Source organism: Trifolium pratense, linkage group LG6 (genome assembly GCF_020283565.1).
Source record: "Trifolium pratense cultivar HEN17-A07 linkage group LG6, ARS_RC_1.1, whole genome shotgun sequence".
NCBI classification, from domain to species: Eukaryota; Viridiplantae; Streptophyta; class Magnoliopsida; order Fabales; family Fabaceae; genus Trifolium; species Trifolium pratense.
In genome coordinates this window covers 39,773,163-39,794,446 of record NC_060064.1, presented here as the reverse complement: position 1 = coordinate 39,794,446, position 21,284 = coordinate 39,773,163, and the positions used below count along the sequence as shown (strand labels likewise).

Sequence of the window (21,284 nt, the reverse complement as noted above, 5' to 3'; positions counted from 1 at the left end):
CTACACTAAGCATCATAGAGTAAAAGACATTGTTGTTGGTGCTATTAGACATGAGGATTATGTCAGAATAGAGAACAAATCTACTGCTAAATCTATCTTTGATTCTATGTGTGCTACCTATGATGGTAATGAAAAGGTTCAAGAGGCTAAAGCTAGTCTTTTGATAAGGCAATATGAACTATTCACTATGCAACAAGATGAAAACATTGAGACTATGTTTACAAGGTTTCAAATCCTTGTATCTGGTCTTAAAGCTCTTAAGAGAAGTTATTCCACCTATGACCATGTTCAGAAGATTCTGAGAAGTCTTCCTATTGCTTGGAGACCCAAGGTCACTGCAATAGAGGAAGCTCAAAATCTCAAGACTCTGAGTCTTGAAGCTCTGATAAGCAATCTCAGAAGCCATGAGATGGTTCTGGATGCTGATTCAGAAACTAAGAAGAAGTCCAAGTCAGTGGCTTTACAGTCAACTAGGACTACTTCTAAGGCTCTTAAGACTCAGCTTTTTGATATTGAAGAAGAATCTTCTGCTGATGGTCAAGAGGATGAGATGAATGAGGATGAGTTTGCTTTATTCACCAAGTTTCAGCAATGGAACAGATTTAACAAAAGAAATTTCAGAGGTAACAGCTCCAGAAATTTTGTCAGCAAAAAGGATGATCAGAAGAACTGCTTCAACTGTAAGAAGCCAGGACACTTTATTGCTGATTGTCCAGAAATGTCTGCTAAAGACAAAAGCAAAAGATACAGCTCAAAGAAGCAACAATTCAAGAGTAAATTGAGAAAGAGTCTGATGGCTACTTTTGAAGAGCTATCATCTGAGGAAGAAGTTGAGGAAGAAGAAGAGGCAAATCTAGCCCTGATGGCTTCAACTGACTCAGATGCAGACTCAGACGATGAATCAGAATCAGATTCTGAAGTAACTGATGAGGTATTTTCTGACTGCTCTAAATCTCAACTTATAACTGCACTTAACAAGGTCATTGAGAAACATCTCAGAGTGTTAAGTAAACAAAAAGTTTTACAAGAAAAGCTTAACACTCTGACTGAACAAGCAGAACATTTTCAAGGTCTATATCAAGAAACTCTGAATAGAGTAAATGACTTTGAAAAGGGTTGTGCTGTTTGTCACAAACCTATTGATGAGCAGGAAATAGCTCTTCAACAGTTTGTGCATCTCAACCTTGGGAAGAGCAAAGCTGCTAATAGAATTTATAATGTTTTGAGACATAGAGGAGAAGGACTTGGCTATGAATATGGTAGAACATATTCAAAGCTGAAGACCTTTGCCAAAAAGGTTGGAAAATCTTGGGTTTATTATGTTGTTCCACCAAGTGAAGAGGGAAAGAATCCTGGTATTGTTGAAAATGACAATGATGATCTGAGTGATTTAGAAGCTGACAGCTCAGAGGAACCTAGTTCCTCAGGATCTGGAAAGAAAAGTTCAGAAGATAGAAGTTGTTCAGAACCTGAGAACATCAGTTCAGAAGTTCTGAAAGCTTCAACATCTGAGACTTCAAATTCTGGATCCAAAGGAACTTCAGTACCTGAAGCTAGTCAATCTAAAAGATCAGAAGTTTCTAAAAGAAAAAATTCTAACTCCAAATCTCAGATGAAGTACAAGACTCAGATTATTTATGATTCTAGAGTCAGTAGATATAATCAATCAGAACATGGGATTGATGATAAATACAAACCCTGGAATCATAAACAATCCAAATCTTGGAACAATAACAGATTTCAAACAAAGAAAAGATTTCAAAAAGGTTATTATTCCAAACCAAGATCTTTCTCTAACACTAGACAACATAGTAAGCATGTGTGGACTAACAAGCGTGGACCCAGAAGATGGGTACCAAAAGCTGAAATAATGTATCATTCAGATTTACCAACTAGGAAAGGATATGTCCTACCTAAAGTATGGAAACAAGTCCTATGCAAAGGAAGAAGGGCTTATGTCCTAGACAAATGGTTGACAAGTTCTCAAGTTAACAATCAGAACTTGAAAAATGAAGAGGAAGAATACTGGGATGACTTTATCATTAACCTTGATGAAGAGTTCTATCGCAATGATTAAAGTTGTTTCTCATACAGCCTGCCACTCAAAGAAGTATCATGAATCATTCATGGTATCTGGATAGTGGATGTTCAAGGCATATGACTGGTGACAAACAACTATTTTCTAAGCTGACTATGAAAGAAGGAGGATCTGTTGGCTTTGGAGGTAATCAAAAAGGAAAGATAATAGGTACAGGTACAGTAGGTAATTCTTCCCTATCTATTAATGATGTTTGGTTAGTTGATGGACTTAAGCATAATCTATTGAGCATAAGTCAATTTTGCGACAATGGTTATGTAGTCATCTTTAATAAGGAATCATGTACTGTAACCAAACAATCTGATAATTCCATTATATTCAAAGGTCTTAGAAAGAACAATGTTTATAAAATTAATCTTTCTGATTTGAATGAACAAAAAGTGTTGTGTCTTTTGACTTTGAGTGAAGAAAAATGGGTCTGGCATAAGAGGTTAGGCCATGCTAACTGGAGATTAATCTCTAAGCTTAGCAAGCTTGACCTTGTCAGAGGTTTACCAAAAATCAAATATCACTCAAACACACTTTGTGGTTCTTGTCAAAAAGGAAAAATTACAAAATCTTCTTTTAAACCTAAAAACATTGTTTCTACCTCAAGACCATTGGAACTTCTTCACATTGATCTTTTTGGGCCAGTTCACACTGCCTCTATCAATGGAAAGAAGTATGGATTAGTAATTGTTGATGATTACAGTAGATGGACTTGGGTAAAATTCTTAAGAACAAAAGATGAAGCTTATGATGAGTTTAGCATCTTCTGCAAACAAATTCAAAATGAAAAAGGCTACACCATTTTAAAAGTTAGAAGTGATCATGGTGGAGAATTTGAAAATGAACCTTTTGAAAACTTTTGTGAAAAATATGGCATCCTGCATGAATTCTCTTCTCCTAGAACTCCTCAACAAAATGGGGTTGTAGAAAGGAAGAATAGAACTCTGCAAGAAATGGCCAGAACCATGATGCATGAAACTAATGTAGCAAAATTTTTATGGGCAGAAGCTGTAAACACAGCATGTTATGTTCAAAATAGAATCTATATCAGATCTAAATTGAACAAATCTGCTTATGAATTGTTCAAAGGAAGAAAACCTGACATTTCTTATTTTCATCAGTTTGGATGTACATGTTATATCTTAAACAACAAAGTCCATCTAAAGAAATTTGATGCTAGAGGTTATAAGGGTATCTTTATAGGATACTCTGAACGCTCAAAAGCATACAGACTGTATATTTCTGAAACACACACTGTGGAAGAAAGTATGCATGTCAAATTTGATGACAAAGAGCCTGACCAAGTGTCAGAGCTTGTGGAAGGTTTGTCTAGATTTCAGGTATCAGAGGATCAATATTCAGATATTCCAAACTACTCAGAACATCCATTCTCTGAAGAACCTCTGAACATAACAGTTCCTACAGACTCTGAACAACAAAGAGCTGAAGCAACTGCTGAACCTGATGTTGATGAGTCTGAAGATGATGAGCCCCCAAGAAATACCTTCAAATACAAATCATCACATCCAGAGGAACTGATCTTAGGCAACAAGGATAGTCCAAGAAAGACAAGATCTCAACTGAGAAATGAGGAATCTTTAGTTGGTCTTATCTCAATGATGGAACCTTCAAAGATTGATGAAGCTCTGAAGGATGATGCTTGGATTGTAGCAATGCAAGAAGAGCTGAATCAATTTCAAAGGAATGATGTATGGACTCTAGTGCCCAAACCTTCACACAAGAACATTATTGGAACAAAATGGGTATTCAGAAACAAGCTGAATGAACAAGGTGAAGTGGTAAGAAACAAGGCTAGATTGGTTGCACAAGGTTATAGTCAACAAGAGGGGATTGACTACACTGAAACCTTTGCACCAGTTGCTAGACTTGAAGCAATCAGGTTACTTCTATCCTATGCTGTTAATCATGGAATAACCTTGTATCAGATGGATGTTAAAAGTGCTTTCTTAAATGGTTTTATTTCTGAAGAAGTGTATGTTAAGCAACCTCCTGGTTTTGAAGATGTCTCAAACCCAGAACATGTTTTTAAATTGAAGAAATCACTGTATGGTCTGAAACAAGCTCCAAGAGCTTGGTATGATAGACTCAGTAATTTTCTTCTTGAAAAGGGTTTTGAGAAAGGGAAGGTTGACTGCACACTCTTTAGAAAAACAACCAAAGAAGACATTTTAATCATTCAAATTTATGTTGATGATATTATTTTTGGTTCAACTAATGCTTCCTTGTGCAAGAATTTTTCTAAGATAATGCAGGATGAATTTGAAATGAGCATGATGGGAGAATTGAAATTCTTTCTTGGAATTCAAATCAATCAGAAGAAGGAAGGAACTTATGTTCATCAATCAAAATATACCAAGGAACTTCTGAAGAAGTTCAATCTAGATGACTGCAAGATAATGAACACTCCTATGCATTCAACTACCAACATGAGCAAGTCAGATGATGAAGGAAAAGTAGATCAAAAGGTCTACAGAGGTATGATTGGTTCTTTACTCTATCTGACAGCCTCTAGACCAGATATTTTATTCAGTGTATGCTTATGTGCAAGATTCCAGTCAGATCCTAGAGAATCTCATCTTACTGCTGTAAAGAGAATCTTTAGGTATCTGAAAGGAACAACTAATCTTGGACTTCTCTATAAGAAATCCAATGATTATGTGCTAAATGGATTCTGTGATGCTGACTATGCTAGAGATAAAATTGAAAGAAAATCCACAAGTGGCAATTGTCAATTTGTTGGTGAAAACCTTATCTCCTGGGCTAGTAAGAGACAAACTACTATAGCTTTGTCTACAGCAGAAGCAGAATACATTTCAGCAGCTAAATGTTGCACACAACTGCTCTGGTTAAAATATCAGTTAGAAGATTACCAAGTAAGCAGTCACAATATTCCTTTATATTGTGATAACACTGCAGCCATTCATTTATCTAAAAATCCTATCCTACACTCTAGAGCCAAACATATTGAAATTAAACACCATTTTATCAGAGATTATGTTCAGAGAGGCATTATAGATATTAAGTTTGTTGATACTGAAAATCAATGGGCTGACATATTTACTAAAGCCTTACCTGTTGAAAGATTTGATTTTATAAAGAAACATCTGAACATGTTTTCAATCTCTGAATGAAAATTTTTTTTTTGGCTTTTAAAGTGTAAGAAGTTATGTATATCAGAACTTCTGATTCAGATCATCTGAAACACAAGCTCTGAAGTACCTAACTCTGATAGAGAATTTTAAATATCTCAGAGGCTCTGAACTATTTAAGTGGGAAACGTTTAGTATTCACTGCTGAACAGTTGTCCATTAAAATAGCAGCTACCGAGTAAATTTCTGCACGTGGTCTACGTGTGTCAGGTAGTGGGTGGTTAATGATGATTTTTGGTATTCAACTTTCTGTCAATTAGCGTAACTTCCCAAATTTGCTATTTTCGTGTTAACTGTGTGCATTTAAATAAAACTTACACAATACACTTGCACACTTCTCACTCTCACAACCTACATTTTTTTTTCTCTCTAAACCTTCAACAAACTTTCTTTCTCTCTCGTTAGTTTCCAAACCCTACCCTAATCTCCAACAATGGCCGGACCTTCGTCTTCTTCGTCAACTAAGATTCCACCATTTTTGTTCAAGAACCTTCAGATTGTTGGGAACGAGATGGAATTCCCAGAATCTGAACTCACGTTTCTGTCAGAGAAGATAGTTGATTTCGATGGCTTGAAAGCTAATGGTTTCGACGTTAAGCCGTATTTTATCACTCAAGGTTGGGATAAGTACTTCGACATGCTTAACGGTCCTATCTACCCAGATTTGTTGAAGAAATTCTGGATGAAAGCAAAGGTGTTTGATAAGCATGAAGCTAAGAAGGAAGAGCTTGCTGCAATAGAAAGGGATCCTAGTCTGAAGGGTAAAACTAGGAAGGAAATGGGTTTGCTGGAATATACAGGTGTACAGATTAGGTCTAACATCTGTGGAATGAATATGAGTCTCTCGCCCATTCATTTCAATGCTCTTCTTGGTCTGCCTAACTCTGGGATAGAGTTAGATGTTTTTGAAAAGGATACAAGATACAGAGATGATCTTCTGCATCTCATCTGCACAGACTTCTCCTTAAAAGGGAAAGTAAAGGGATTGACTGATGAATGTAGAGTTCTCTTCAAAATCATCTTAGCAACTATCAGTCCAAGAGTTGGTGGGACTGATACAATCTCCTGGACTCATCGTCATCTTCTGTATTTCCTTCTGACAGGAAAGAAGGTAAATCTTGGAGATTACTTCTTTGAAAGGATATGTGAAGCCATTTTTGCAAGTAAATCTCAGAGGAAAACTACTATAGTTTATCCTAGGTTGTTGTCAGACCTTCTGCATCAAGGTCATGTTGTTCAGAACTTAAAGAAATTTCACCCAGAACTTGTGGAGAAGAAGTTCACACCTGAAATTCTACATGCTAGTTTCCTTACTAAGATGCGTCTTATTGCATCTAAGCCTGTTGCACCTCCACAAGAGCTATCTGCTAAACTTGAAGATCGTCTGTATGTGGATGGATATCCAGTTATCTCAGAAGCTGATGCTGAGCACATCATTCAGGACTATTTGGAAGAGCTCAGAAAAGAAGGATTCATTGTTGATAGAAGTATGGTTCCTCCTGCTCCTGCAAATTTGTATAATCCTACAAGGAGACCTAAGAGAAAGGCTGTTGCTCAAGCTGATCAACCTAAGCCAGATCTCTTGGCTCAGAAGAGGATTAAGGTGGAGCAAGCTGATGCTGAAAAGAGAACAAAGAAGAAGCATGAAGAAACTGCAACCAAGGCTGCTGAAGGAGCTTCCAAAGAGCCTATAGTTGTTGAAGTTGACAGCTCATCTGAAGAGTCTGAATCTGAAGATGAGACTGAGTCTGATGAAGAGACACTGACTGAAAGACTTCGTAGAAGACCTGTTCCTGTTCCTAAAGGTAAAGGTAAGTCTTCTAAGTTTGTCTTTAATGAAGCTGAAATTGGGATAGGTTATACAAAACCTCTTAGGACTATACTCCCTGAACCCACAATTATTCCAACCTCTGATAACCCTCTGTCTGAACTAGAAAAACATCTTAGTCCAGACCCTCTGAATAATCAAACCTTCACCCAGAAATCTTCATCACCCCCTAAACCACTTTCACCTCAACCCCAATCACAAAAAGAAACACCTACCATTCCATCATCTGAACCAAAATCACATATTCCAATCACTGAACCAATCTCTCCCACAAAACAACCCTCTCCACATAAATCTCCTGAACCAACAGCTGAACACAAAACTCCTGAACCATCCCCTGAACACATTTATCCTGAATCAACCTCTGACATCTCATCATCTGAAGCAACCCCTGAACCCAATCCTAACCCAAGTGCTGAACATGCTTCTCCTGAGCGTATTCACACTTGTGCTCCCAAGCCTTCAGAGGCAGAAGTTGTTATTATTGACAACCCTGCTACTGAAACACCAAACCTCTCTACCATTCCCAATCCTTCACCCTCATCATCTAACCCTTTTAGTAATCTATCCACTCAGCTTCATGATGACTTACTTAGATTATCTAAGATAAAGGACAGGTTCTTAGTTTGTCCTTCTGATGTGGACCTAGAAGTGTCAAGCATTAAGGCAAGGATTTGCAATGCTTTGGATGATGCTGCTGAAGAGATTAAGGCTGTTGTTGGTAAGAGGGATCTGGATGTTATAAGCTTTATGAAGGTCAGTTTGGCTAGGGCTGAGTTGAAGAGGTTAACGTCTTTCAATCATGAAGCATCTGAGCGTGCTAAGCTTGAAGCCATTGCTGCTGCTGAACAGCGTTTATCTGCTTTCAAGGTTTGCTGGATTGATTCCAAGCTTTTTCAGAGTCTTGAAGCTCACAGGGTTGAGAAGGAACGTCTGGAAGAAGCTGCTGCTAGAGTTGCCCAGTTGGCAAATGAGCTACATCATGAGGATGCCACAGAAGAGGATGTACTGAATGTACTGAACCAGGATGATGTCCTGATGATTGATTATCCAGAGGAAGGTGAACCCTCTGATAAAGGCAAGGCACCTTTGGTTGAAGAACAAGCGCCTTTGGTTCAAGATCAAGCTCCGGTGGTTAATCAGTTGCAGATATTTCAAGAAGCCCTGAGGGAACAGCAGGAAGGTTTGGAAAGGCAAAGAGCTGCTCACCAAACATTGGAAACCAAGGTGGATGGTTTAGTTTCCAATGTGGGATCGCTGAATGACAAATTTGACCAACTCTTAGCTTTCCTTAAGAAACCCTAGGATTCTATGCACTTGCTTTAAGTTTCTTTTTCTTATCATCTTCTGAACAATTTTATTTTAAGCTATTTTGTTTTTCTTGATTATGTGGTTTGTTATATTTTTGTTATATTTTTGTTTGTTTTGCTTGTGCTAATTTTCTTTGATAAATAAGAACATAAGAACACAAGATGTTTTTAAACGGAAATTTTTTTATTAATGATCTAACCATGTTGAGTACATTGGTAAAAAGAAAAAGAAAAAGACAACCTAATCCTAATCAGATGGATAATACTCAGAAGAAATCTCTGATTTCTCCTCAGCATCATCTGATGAAATTTCTATGGGATCTGGGTTTTGCTCTTCTTCTTCTTCTTCTTGTTCTTCTTCTGGAACATAGCCAGCCAAGAACTCAACATAGTCTGCATCATCTTCATTCTCTTCAGCTTCAGAATCTGATGAGATGATTATTATCTCAGCATCTTGTGGTTTCTTGTTGTCTTCTTTATCTTGCTCATCTTCTTTCTTTCTTCTAAACTCTGCAATGCGTGGACTAAACCTTTTCATTATTCCTAATCTCTCTTGTTTCACTCGTTTATTCTTGTTTTTACGTGAAGCAGGCATGTTAACTCGTTCACCTTTTTATAAACCTTTGAGCGCGTTGGTTTTTTGTTTTTGAAATTAATTCACCTTTGTAACAACCACTCTTCTTCTTTGACTGTCTTGGTTTTATAAATTTTTTTTACTTTTTGATAATGACAAAAGGGGAAGTAGTTACGCATTAATTGATAAGTGATAAGTTCCAAAAACTGAAACCACACTTTTATCTCGCTTTTATCCGTTATGTTAAAAGTTGTTACTTTTAAGTTGTTTTACGTATTTCAATGCGGAGACTAAGTTAGTTGAAACTAAAATAAATTTCATAAGTAAGGATAAGTTAAGAGTGCAATTTTAACTTAGCCTTATGAGACTTAGGGGGAGAGCTTGCAAACCTCTCACTCTGAAGAAAGATATGAAACTTGTTTTATTTCAAATTATCTTAATCTTATACTAAATTAAAATATCATGGATATAATTTAAAGTTTTGGCTTTAAGGAGTATCAATCTTAGGGGGAGCTTGCAAACCTCATAAACCTAAGAGAAACATGATAAATTAATTTAACAACAATTGTCAATTAATACTTATGTTTGTCATCATCAAAAAGGGGGAGATTGTTGGAACAAAATTGATTTAAAGATGTTAGCCCCTAAATCTATAAAGGTTTTGATGATAACAAAGTATTAATAAACAATTGGAAGGACTAAAAATTTATTTTAAGTGTGCAGATATAAGCATCAGGTAAGCTCTGAGTGAAGCTCAGAGGATGTGAATTCAGAAGTTCACAAGCGCTCAGAAGATGTTGGACTTCAGAAGTTACAACCTTCAGAGGATGAAGTCTTCAGAACTTCTTGAGTGACTAAAGCCTCATCAACCTCTGAAGATCTTTGTGATATCTGTGAAGATTCCCTTTGCAAGTCAACTCTTCTACCAATGAAGAAAAGGACCTTTCAAGCCTGATTAGTTCAGCTACTCTTGTTTTGTCTGTCCTCACTTGAGAACGTGGGTCTTCAGAATTGTTAGCTGAATAAGGAAAGTCCACTCTGCAAGTAGTCAAAGTATCTGAAACTCTTACTCAGTTTAGATACAAACAAACTGCATCAAGACAGACTGCTTGAAGACAAAAGATTATCAACTCCAACGGTTCTTTTTACAACGACTCTTTTCTAGTCATATATATACTAGAAGAACCAGCTACAACATATATACAATTATCAAGGACTGAACGTGTGCTGAACAAACTCTGAATTCTGTGTATACAAGCTCTGAACCTCTTATCAAGTGTTTTTGCACTTTAGTCAAATACTCTGAATTATTTGTATTTGCTCTCTTTAGGTTCATCTAAGAGCATTTGTATATTTTCATAGGACAAAACTTACATGCATTTCCATACATGCATTTCTTACTTTTCCACTCACAAAGAGGTGGTTATTTGTGTTTTTTCATTTTGAAAAAATAAAAGAAAATTATTTTTTAATAAAAAAAACTACCTCTTTGTGAGAGGAAAAGTAAGAAATGCATGTATGGAAATGCATGTAAGTTTTGTCCATTTTCATATACTTTACTATTACTTGAGGAAACTTAAGCTTGTGTGCTTAAGTGTGAAGTCTTAAGCTTGTGTGCTTGAGCATTGTTGAGAAGTCTCTTGCTTGTGTGCTTGAGCAGGTGTAATCTTGTGTGATTATAGTGAAATCCCTTGGAAGTGCAAGGGGACTGGACTACTCTCGTTTTGTGAGAGGAACCAGTATAAATTGTTTGTGTGATCTCTCTCTCTCTCTTAACGTGTTTATTGTGTTATTTATCCGCTGCCGTTGTAGTTAAGTTAAGAACTTGAAAAAGTTTTAAACTTGACTAAAACACAATTCAACCCCCCCTTCTTGTGTTTTCACACCTTCAAAAGTACCTATCTTCTTTTGATGAGGCTCTGAGAGACGTATGGGCAATCAAACTTTTCCCACTGCTTTCAGCTGTATACTCCTTGATATTGGTTGTATCATCCTTTTGCTTCCATTCCATCCTTGTTTTAGTAATGAATGGATCAGACTCTTGAGGAATTTCACTTGGATACCCATACAATTTGTAGCAGTAGGGCCTTATGTGCCCCTTTCTTCCACAGTGATGACATCTCCATGAGTGGTACCTGCTTCTGGGTCTAGGTATAAATCTAGGTCTCTGCCATCTTTGCTGATGTGGTGCCACATGTGGTAACACTTGTCTCTGCTGTCTAGGAGCCAGGTGTGGCGACATCCTGTCATGCATTTTTGGAGAAGGTTGTTTACTTATCTCAGGCATATATTTCCCTTCTTTGTTGTAATCCATAATCCTATTAACATTTTTGTATTCATATCCAATGCCTGTTTTGGATCTACTAGGAGTAGGCAATGTTTCTAGGATTTCATCTAGATCACTTCCTTTGAATAGCCTAAGAACATGCTTCTTTAAATTCTCAAGATGAGAGTTTAATTCAGTTACCTCTTCATTCAGATGGGCTATCTCTGTCAGTTGTTTGATCTTGTCTGCTTCTAAGTTGATGATAGTTGCCTTCTGTTCCTCGATGATCTTTAAACTTTCTTCCCATTTAGCACTAAATTCAGAGATTCTTGATAGATTGGCAGTTCTCTCAGTTTGCAACTTAGTAATTGTTTCTTTTTGCTCTTCAGAAACTCTGCAGACTTCTTCACTCTTCAGACACTGTTTTTTATATGATTCAGCAAGTTCATCAAAGGTCAGTTCTTCCTCACATGATTCAGTGTCAGATGTACATACACTTGTCAATGCATGTATAGCCTTTGCAGTATCAGCTTCTCCTTCAGAATCTTCATCTGACCAAGTTACAGTTAACCCCTTCTTCTGTTTCTTTAGGAAGGTTCCACATTCACTTCTAATGTGACCATACCCCTCACATTCATGGCATTGAACACCTTTATTTGGAGCTGATTTCTCATCTGTTACAGGTTTTCTGAAATTCCTGTAAGTGTTGCGACCAGTGTCAGCTGCACCTGTCTTAGAGCGTTTGTTCATTCTCTTTAGCACCTTATTAAATTGTTTTCCCAAACGAACCATTGCATCAGAGATGCTGTTTTCAGACTCTGTGTCACTCTGTTGATCTTCTTCCTCAGCATTTGAGACAAAAGCAATGCTTTTGTTTTTCTTATCCATCTTTTCATTTGTAGCTACCTCATAGGTTTGTAATGAACCAACCAGTTCATCCAGCTTCATATCTGTGATATCCTTTGCTTCTTCTATAGCTGTGACTTTCATGTCAAATTTCTTAGGTAAAGACCTAAGCATTTTCCTTACCAGCTTTTCTTCAGGTATCTTTTCACCCAAGGCATCAAATTGATTATCATAATAAAGTATGGTCATGTGAAAATCCTGAATAGTTTCATCATCATTCATTCTTAGATTCTCAAACTTAGTGGTTAGGAGTTGTAGCTTTGACAGCTTCACTTTAGAGGTACCTTCATGAACAATCTCAAGAATTGTTCAAGCTTCCTTAGCAGAGACACACTTTTTGATGAGTCTGAATATGTGCTTGTCAACACCATTATATAGTGCATATAATGCTTTTGAGTTTGCAAGAGCAAGCTCATCCTCTTCTTTGGACCATTCTTCAGCAGATTTCAACTCAAGAGTTGGTTTACCATCTTTGTCCATCTTCACAGGTGGAGTCCACCCTCTCAGAACTGCCTTCCATGTTTTGCTATAAATTTGTTTTAGGAAGGCCATCATGCGGGACTTCCAATAGTCATAGTTTGAAGCACCAACCAGAAGAGGTGGTCTGGTAACAAACCCTCCTTCTTTGTCCATCCTTGCCAGAAAAGATTTCCCTGGAGCTCACCCTAAAATTCAGAACAGGGTGCCAGCTCTGATGCCAATTGAAAATCCTGGCACACAGTGGACAGATGTTGATCAAGGTGTATCAACACTTGTCTGTTGTAGACAGATGTTGTTACCGGTGCGCCAACACTTGTCTATAAACAGAGTACTTAACATAAAACAATAAAAACAATAAAGTAAATAACACACAAGAGTTGTTAACCCAGTTCAGCCTAAAGCCTACTCTGGGGGATACCAATCCAGGAATGAAGTCCACTATCAGCAGTATTACTTCGAAGCTAAACTCACCCGTTTACAACTTCCCACTTAATCACTACCCAATGACACTTCTACCTAGGAACTCCTAGATATGAGACCCCGTCCCAATTCCCACCTTAACAACACAGACAGCGTTGTTATAAACCTTAACGATTACAACAGGTGGAGACACACTCCTATGAAACTAGGATTCACTCTTGCTTAAAAGCTTGCGAGCAAACCACACAACACACTAGAACAATCTCCGTACTTCAAAGCTTAGGAGAAGTTCACACTTACAACTCAATAACACTCAGGTCCTAAGCTTGCATCAATGAGACACAAGAAAGGCTCACAATTAACACTCTAAAATCCCTAAAAACACACGCTTTGTAAGAACACGATTTTAGATGCTTGAAACCATATGCTTGCCTTCGTATTTATAGTAGTAGAACGACTTGGGCTTCAAGACAAAATTAGGGCTTCTAGAATTGCGGCAGCAGTGATATATTTCTGAAAATAATAGTTATATTTTTGAAACGCAAAAATATATTTTCCAAAAATATAATTCCTTTAGAAAATATAACTAGGGTTTCGGCTGCCTCCTGAAACACATTAAACACGTGCGCCTTCCTCTGTAAGAAACCTTGAAACAATTCTTCAATCAAATCTTCAAAAGATTGAGTAGAAATTAAAACCCGCTAGCTGGCGCGCACAGTCAGACAGACAGGTGTTGTTCCAAAGTGTACCAACATTTGTCACAACACTTGGGGTCAGCACATATGTCTCAACACTTGGTTAAAATATGTTTTTGCAAAATGTAGCCAACATACAAAAACCCAACAAGAACCATTGGTGGTTCCCATCCACGTAACACAGCCTTCCATGTCCTGCTGTCAATTGATTTTATGAAAGCCTCATTGCGAGATTTCCAATAATCATAGTTCTCATGACCTGTCAGTAAAGGTGGTTTAGACACTGACCCTCCTTCTTTATCCATTGTACCAGAAAGTGTTTCCCTGGAGCTCACCCAAAATAACAGAACTGGGTGCCTGCTCTGATGCCAATTGAAATTCTGGTATCACTAGAATGATGTTGTCAAAGATGTCCCAACAACAACTTTATGAATATTGTTGAATGGATTGTTGGCACATCTTACATAACATGTAAATAAATAAAGACACTGACAGAAAGTAAATCACACAGGTAATTCTTAACCCAGTTCAGCCAACTGCCTACTCTGGGGGATACCAATCCATGAAGGAAATTCACTAATAGTTCTAGTTACTAAGACCTCCAGCAAACCCTAGGATTTACGCCTTACACTACGACCTCCAGCAAACCCCTGGTTTACGTCGTATAACCTCGACACTACTCATGCAACTTCTGCCTAGGAACTTCTAGACATGAGATCCCATCTCACTTCCACTCACAAAACACAACCTGTGTTGTTTATACAATGTTGGGAATGATGTGGCAACAACTTACCAAGACACCATATATATAGCATAATAGCACGCTCCTCTTGCTTCACAAATGCTAGGACGCTCCTTGAGAGCCATAAAGGTTGATCTGATACATTTTTAATCTTCATCAAGGATATATCAAAACTTTCCATAAGTGTTTAAAGGACTTTAGAAGATAAGATAAGTCATACAGCTATTCCATTAAGTCTGACTTATCCTTAAAACACCTGATCAGATCAAATCTTCAATAAGCGTGCTCTTAAGTGGATTTCCATATATTGTAGATGCTCATATTAAATGCGCGAGATTTCCTTTAGCAAATAGGATGTTGTAACATGTTTTCCAACATCTTGTTAGCATATTTGTTTTAGCAAAATTAAGCCAATTCAAATATCCAACACTTACAAAATCTGCTTGTAAAGTGAGGATTGCCTCCTCTTTATAAACTCTTCTCAAGAGTCCTATCTATCCGATGTGGGACTAAATTCCACCGAGTGTTGGCCGCTAACAGCCCCTTTTGTTGAGGTCTCTCAAGGTTCGCTATTTTATCCTTGAACCCTATGAAATTGTGTTCGACTATTTTTTTTTGCTATTCCTAAAACATAAATTCGATTTTCATTCTTGAAACCTTTATTTGCTTCTATTGTGTTTGATTTTATTGTCCATTTCCCCTTTCTTGCTTGTTGATTTGACAGTTGAAACTCATTTTGAGAATTCTAGACGCCTCCAATTCATGATAAACTGATATTGTTCTCCATAGATAATTAGAATCTGGTAGAATTTTAAAATGTGTCTAATGCTTGGTGAAAAATTATTGTTGATTTGATAGCTCTCTAATCAAATTATTCAATTTTAAAATGGTTGTTTCAAATTTTTTATTTGGTTATTTTAATCTTGAAAAAGTTCCAAAGTTGTAGTTTATGTTTTTCTGTTTCTTGGATTTTCAACTTTGAGTCGTGACATTTGAACATATTAACGGGAATAAGGTTATTGGATTGCAGTTGTGTGTGGCGCAACTGGAGAGTTCTACTCATTTGTTATTGCATTCCAAATTTACGATCGGCGTTTAGTATGCGGTGTTCAAATGGTATGCAGTGTTCAACTGGTTGGTGTTATGTTATGTGATTGTTGCTGCTATGTTGGTCTGGTTATTTTTGATTTTTTTTTGTCAGTACTGTTTTGTTGGTCTCTGTGTGATGTGGATATATAGATTGTCCCTTTAAGGTTGCTTTTCCTGGAACTCTTAAGTGAGTTCTTTCTTGGGTTTTACTTTTTGTATTTTGTTGTGCTAGAGAGACTGTTGTGTTGAGTTTTGCTGCTCTGGATGTTTTTGCTTCTTGCCTATGTTTTGTACCTTAGGGTATTAGTTTCTCCTGATATGTGTGGATTAGTGTTTTAAAGGCCTGTCTCTTGATAATTAGGTTTGTCTCCTGAGAAAACTCATTAATTTGACCCTTTGTGATCTTTTTCTAACACACCATTGTAAGTTTATAATTTTCCTGAATTGTTCTGTTGAATTTTGACCCTTAAAATTGTTTTTGATTCTCATTTTTTGGGGGTGTATTTTGGGCTTTTTCTGGGATAGTATACAACATAATAATAATGGTTAGATGAGAGTGAATGGCGAGGTACTGAAGCCACAAACAAATTGCACAGTATGCTACATTGTCATAAATTTTGGGTTTTGTTGATCAACGTCATGGATTTTATTGGAATTATCAATGTGCAAATAAAGTTTATGAATTAAGATGTGAACAGTGGCTGCGTGATATAATACATCATATAATAGTAGTTCATGGAATGAAATAATTAGTAACCAAAAAATCATTAGATTTGAACAATCCATAACTTAATAGTGCAATTTGACTTAGTGAGTCATGTCATATAGGAGTGTGTAATCCATGTTAAAAAATGATCACTACAAAAAATGAGCAGGATAGGGGCAGTTTTTTAGCGGAGGTTTAGTATAACACCCGTTAAAAGGTAGTTGCTGAGGAAACCATATGTCAACTTAGCGGGGGTTTCAAACTACCGTAATTTAATGAGTTAATTTTCCTTACCTTTCATTCAGTGCGCCTCTTTTGTGTGATTCTCTCTTTTCCACTCTCTTTCTATCTGAACAACACAGGAACAAGGGTTTTAGGTCTCTCTTCTATTTTTCCACTATATTTGTCTATTATGATTACTCGATCTCCCTATGGAATCTCTAGATTTGACATCTCCTTCTAGGTTTGATTTTGTTAGGGAGTATTCTGTTATCAGAATTGTTTCAACAATTAGTGGATCGTCTGTGTCTGTGTAAGGCTGAAATTATTCTGTTTGTATTCTTTAATAAGCAATCAAGCACTAATTTCTTATTAACGTGAGGAATCAAAGTGATTTTTATTTTGTTCTTAATTTTTTCCTACATAGGTTGTCAAATCCTAGTTCCTAACTGCAAGATATTACAGAATTTATCTAACTTCACTTTTACCATGACTTGATTTTCAGGCTTTAGAACACAATTTCTAAGAGCAGTGATTGTAGCTTCAATTTCATAAGTAGATTTTAATTTATGAATGATTTTGTGTAGTTTATTTATCACAATGATTTTGACTTTGTTCTTGCTCTTGCCACCACATCGCCTTCATTGCGTGAACTAACTTGATGATTCCCTGACGATTCCTTCTCATAAGCTTTCTTACAAATGAAAGTATAATATAATACACCTAAGACTTAAATAAACACAAGTATGATAATTTACAAGTGTTTAAAGAACTATCAGATTATGACAGAACAAGAGCTTCAGAGCATTAAGTCTTTTGTGCAGAGGTTCTTTCAATTCGATTGTGCGCGTAGGATTATTGTATGCAACAATGCAATTTGTCTTGTATTTATATGCCAATGAAAAATATAAACGTTGCAGATGACCGTTGATGAAGATAAGATTGTCAGCTTGAACTTGTCTTGACATGAATTTGAATAGCATCAGATTATGACAGAACAAGAGCTTCAGAGCTTTAAGTCTTTTGTGCAGAGGTTCTTTCAATTTGATTGTGCGCGTAGGATTATTGTATGCAACAATGCAATTTGTCTTGTATTTATATGCCAATGAAAAATATAAACGTTGCAGATGATCGTTGATGAAGATAAGATTGTCAGTTTGAACTTGTCTTGACATGAATTTGAATAGCATCCAAAACTGAACAAGAGTTTCAGCTACTTTGGCTTGGTGCAGAGAAGACTTTCCATTCTAAGCTAAGAAGACAGACAAACCACGTTTCTTCCTTAAGACTAGGGATTATGTAAGAAAACCATTCTGAATCACTTGTGAGGTCGCTTTCTTCGTTGATAGAAGTGTTGATGCAATGATTCAAACTTCATAACCCAGTCTTCACAAAGATCAAGATCAATCCAGAGGTTTATCATCTTCTGACTTATCAACTGCCGAGGTTTCCAACCTCTAAGACTAACAACTTCTGATGTTGATATCCTCTGAGCTTTAAGAATTTCTGAATGGTCATCTTCTGGCATGTGTTCAGAACTTATCTTCAAAATAATTCTGCATACTTACAAATAAATTTTTAGTATCTCCAATTATACATTTAATATTTTGTTATCATCAAAACTTTAATAATTATAGGGGGAACAATTAAATCTCAGTTTTGTTCCAACAGTTTAATATTCACTTTTTGTATCGAATCTTAATGTTATTGTATTGATTGATCATCCGAGACATCAGAGGTTAATAGGTATAATAGATATCTCGGCGTTATCTGGACACGGAGACGTACGACGAGCGATACGTGATAATATTGGTAGATGGCTAAAATCTATATAACTGATTAGGGAAATACAAATGTATGAGTTAATGAAATTTAATCCCAGCAAACTTACCTCTCTATGATTTCAACCATTTATTTACCATCGTTATAGTTTCGTACTTTTTCACAAACAAACACTTTCAATCACTTTACTTAAAATTATATTAATTGTTAAACAACATCGATATCGCACCAGTCCCTGCTAGACAAAGAAAGTTGTTTTTCTTGTTTGTTAAATCCTTTTTCAGATTTCCATCACAAGCATAATCATGATTGATCGTGGTTATAACAACTTCTATATTATGGGTGAGTATGAATCATATCAACAGTGTCCTCCTTATAATTATGGGCAAGCTTCAGAGGCTAGATTGGAAGAGACCATGATTAAATTCATGGACATGTAGCAGCAACAGAACCAACAACACCAGCAACTGATGCAAGACCAGCACCAACAATATCTGAAAAACAGTCTTGCACGGGCCAAAAACTTGGAAAATCAGCTTAGTCAGTTGGCACAACAAATGCCTAATAAGCAAAATATGGAAATTCAAACCAACACTCAAACAACTCCTGAAGAGAAAGATAATATTCTAAATGAGGAAAGTAGAGAGAGTGTGAAAGGTGTTGAAAACAATGAGTATGAATGAATGTGTGATGGATGTGGTGTAGAGAAAATAGTGAAAGAAATAGAGACACCACACGACGTAGAACTTCCTTAAGAATTGCCATGTATTGAGAAGAGTAGCATTGTTGATAATGAAGTAGTGATGATGGCTGCAGAAGAAATTGAGGGATTACTTGACAACGAAATATCAATTGAGGAAAAGAGGGAGAATGAGAAGAAAGCGGAGATTGATTGGGTGATAGATGAAATATGTGCCTTGTTCAATATGAAGCAATTGGGGAGGATATGGACTCCACAATATCTATATCTCAAATGCATGGAGTTGCTCCCTAACCGAAGGAAAAAGACGGATGATGTGCTTTCTGTCTCATTTTGGCCACCCTAACCAAAAAGGCGTCAAGCTTAGTGACATAAAAGAAGCGTTTGTTGGGAGGCAACCCAATTTTCTTTCCTTAACTTTTATTTAATGCATTTTTAATTTCTTATATGTTATAATAGCTTTTGAACATGTCCAGCCACTTTCGAAAACAAAGTCCTTTTGAATCGGTGTGAATTTAACTTGAAATTCTGTTTCTGCCATCCTTGCTAAGCAAGAACTTTTCTTGCTAAGCAAGCATATCAGAACCTTTGAAAAATTTGCAAAAGCCATGGACAATATGATTAAAGCAGAAGCAGATGATTAAAGCACGCCATATACGGTGACATTTTATTGTTTCAGTCATTAAATTCATATTTTATGTTTCATTGCAAATTTTGACTGACATATTTTGCGAACAAACATGGTTTAAACTTTTGTGATTGATAAATGTGCATATGAATTGAAAAAAACTTAAGTTTGTGATTGATCAAAAGCAAATGCATGATTAAAATTTTTAAAATTACATTGCTTGAGGTCAAATCTTTGTGAATTTCTTTGAATGATTGGATGAATTTGAACTAAGTAGCTTTATTCAATTTGATTTCATTCATTCCTTGTTAACATGATTGATTGATTATGAATCACTTAGACCTAGCCGGGTGAGATTGTGTGAACCTTCCATTGTTTATATATTTGAGAGCCGGCAATTGTGTTTAACTCTGTTGATTTTAATTGAATCTTGCTATTACTTGATGTGTTTGAAGTTGTGAATATGATCAAGGTCTTGTTTCTTTTTGAGTGATAACTACTTTGGCCAAATATAACCTACCATGTAAGTTGTGTGATCCTTTTGCTACCCCATTTGAGCCAAAATATTGGAAATTTTGTTTGATTTTGAACCCTTGAACCAAAATAAAGAAAAACAATGACTTAACCCTAGTCTTAGGATGATTGAGCATTGAGTTTAAGTAGGGTTGAAAACAAGTTGGGGAGAAAGAGGTTATTTGTTAAAGTAAAAAAAAAAGTAGTTGAAAAATATGAGATTGAAGATGGTGATTGAAAAAGAAAAACATTGAAAGTCATTTGACACACAATTGAAAATCTAATAAATGAATAGAAATTATGTCAAAACAAAAGAATCACCAAAAGTAAAGAATGGGGAAAGTGAAAGAGGATGAATAGCTTATGTAATGAAGATACTCCAAGTTTATGCTCTCTTATCCTTAAAGCTTTTTTAATCCAAAGAAAAACAATGATTTTTTGTAGTCTAGCCCAATTACAAGCTTAAGAAAGACCTTAGTGATCCAAGATTGATAAACATGTTTTGTGATTATGCTGAGATGTATGTTTGAATTGATTTGTTGTGAACACATTATTTGGATTGAGAGAAACATTACACCCTTGAGTTGAAACACTTGTGAGAATTGTGATTGTGATTCTAGTTGATTATCTTGTTGATTTGGAAAGCTTGAAATCTTACTTGAGTTTTGAGACTATTTCAAATTCATGCTTTGATTCTTTGATGATTATGAATGATTGATTTTGAACTTGCAACACATTGAATCATGTAAACAATGATGTAAATCCAAAGTTTTTGATTGATTGCAAAGCTTGAATGAACTATATGAAACAACCGATATTTTTAATAAAGAATTCACCAATTGAAACAACCCATATTTTTAATAAAGAATTCACTCATAAAAACTTCTTTTCTTTAAAAAGGTTTAACTAATTTTTTTTTAAAGAATAATAATTACTTAAGCTTATAAATAATCTTTGTACAATAAAAAGAATATTTCATTTAAATTACAAATTTATAAAACCCAGATTTGTTTAGCCCCGCGCACTTACAAGCAACACATCACTTCATATTTCACCTTTGGTACCTACAACCATATTTAATGTAAGGGTCAATTTCCTTATCCAAATTGAATCATGCCGAACGGAAGGTAAATGTTATAAACTAAAAATAAAATACTCGGCCATAAAAAG

At 36.0% G+C, this 21,284-nt stretch overlaps 1 long non-coding RNA gene across 1 annotated transcript; it reads left to right on the top strand.

The window, feature by feature from the left end:
- The first annotated feature begins 203 nt into the window (after positions 1–203).
- LOC123893249 lies at positions 204–15,973 on the top strand. Its single transcript, XR_006803380.1, has 3 exons — positions 204–216; positions 6,745–6,748; positions 15,508–15,973. It is a non-coding gene; the product is annotated as an uncharacterized LOC123893249 (long non-coding RNA).
- Positions 15,974–21,284: the final 5,311 nt, after the last annotated feature.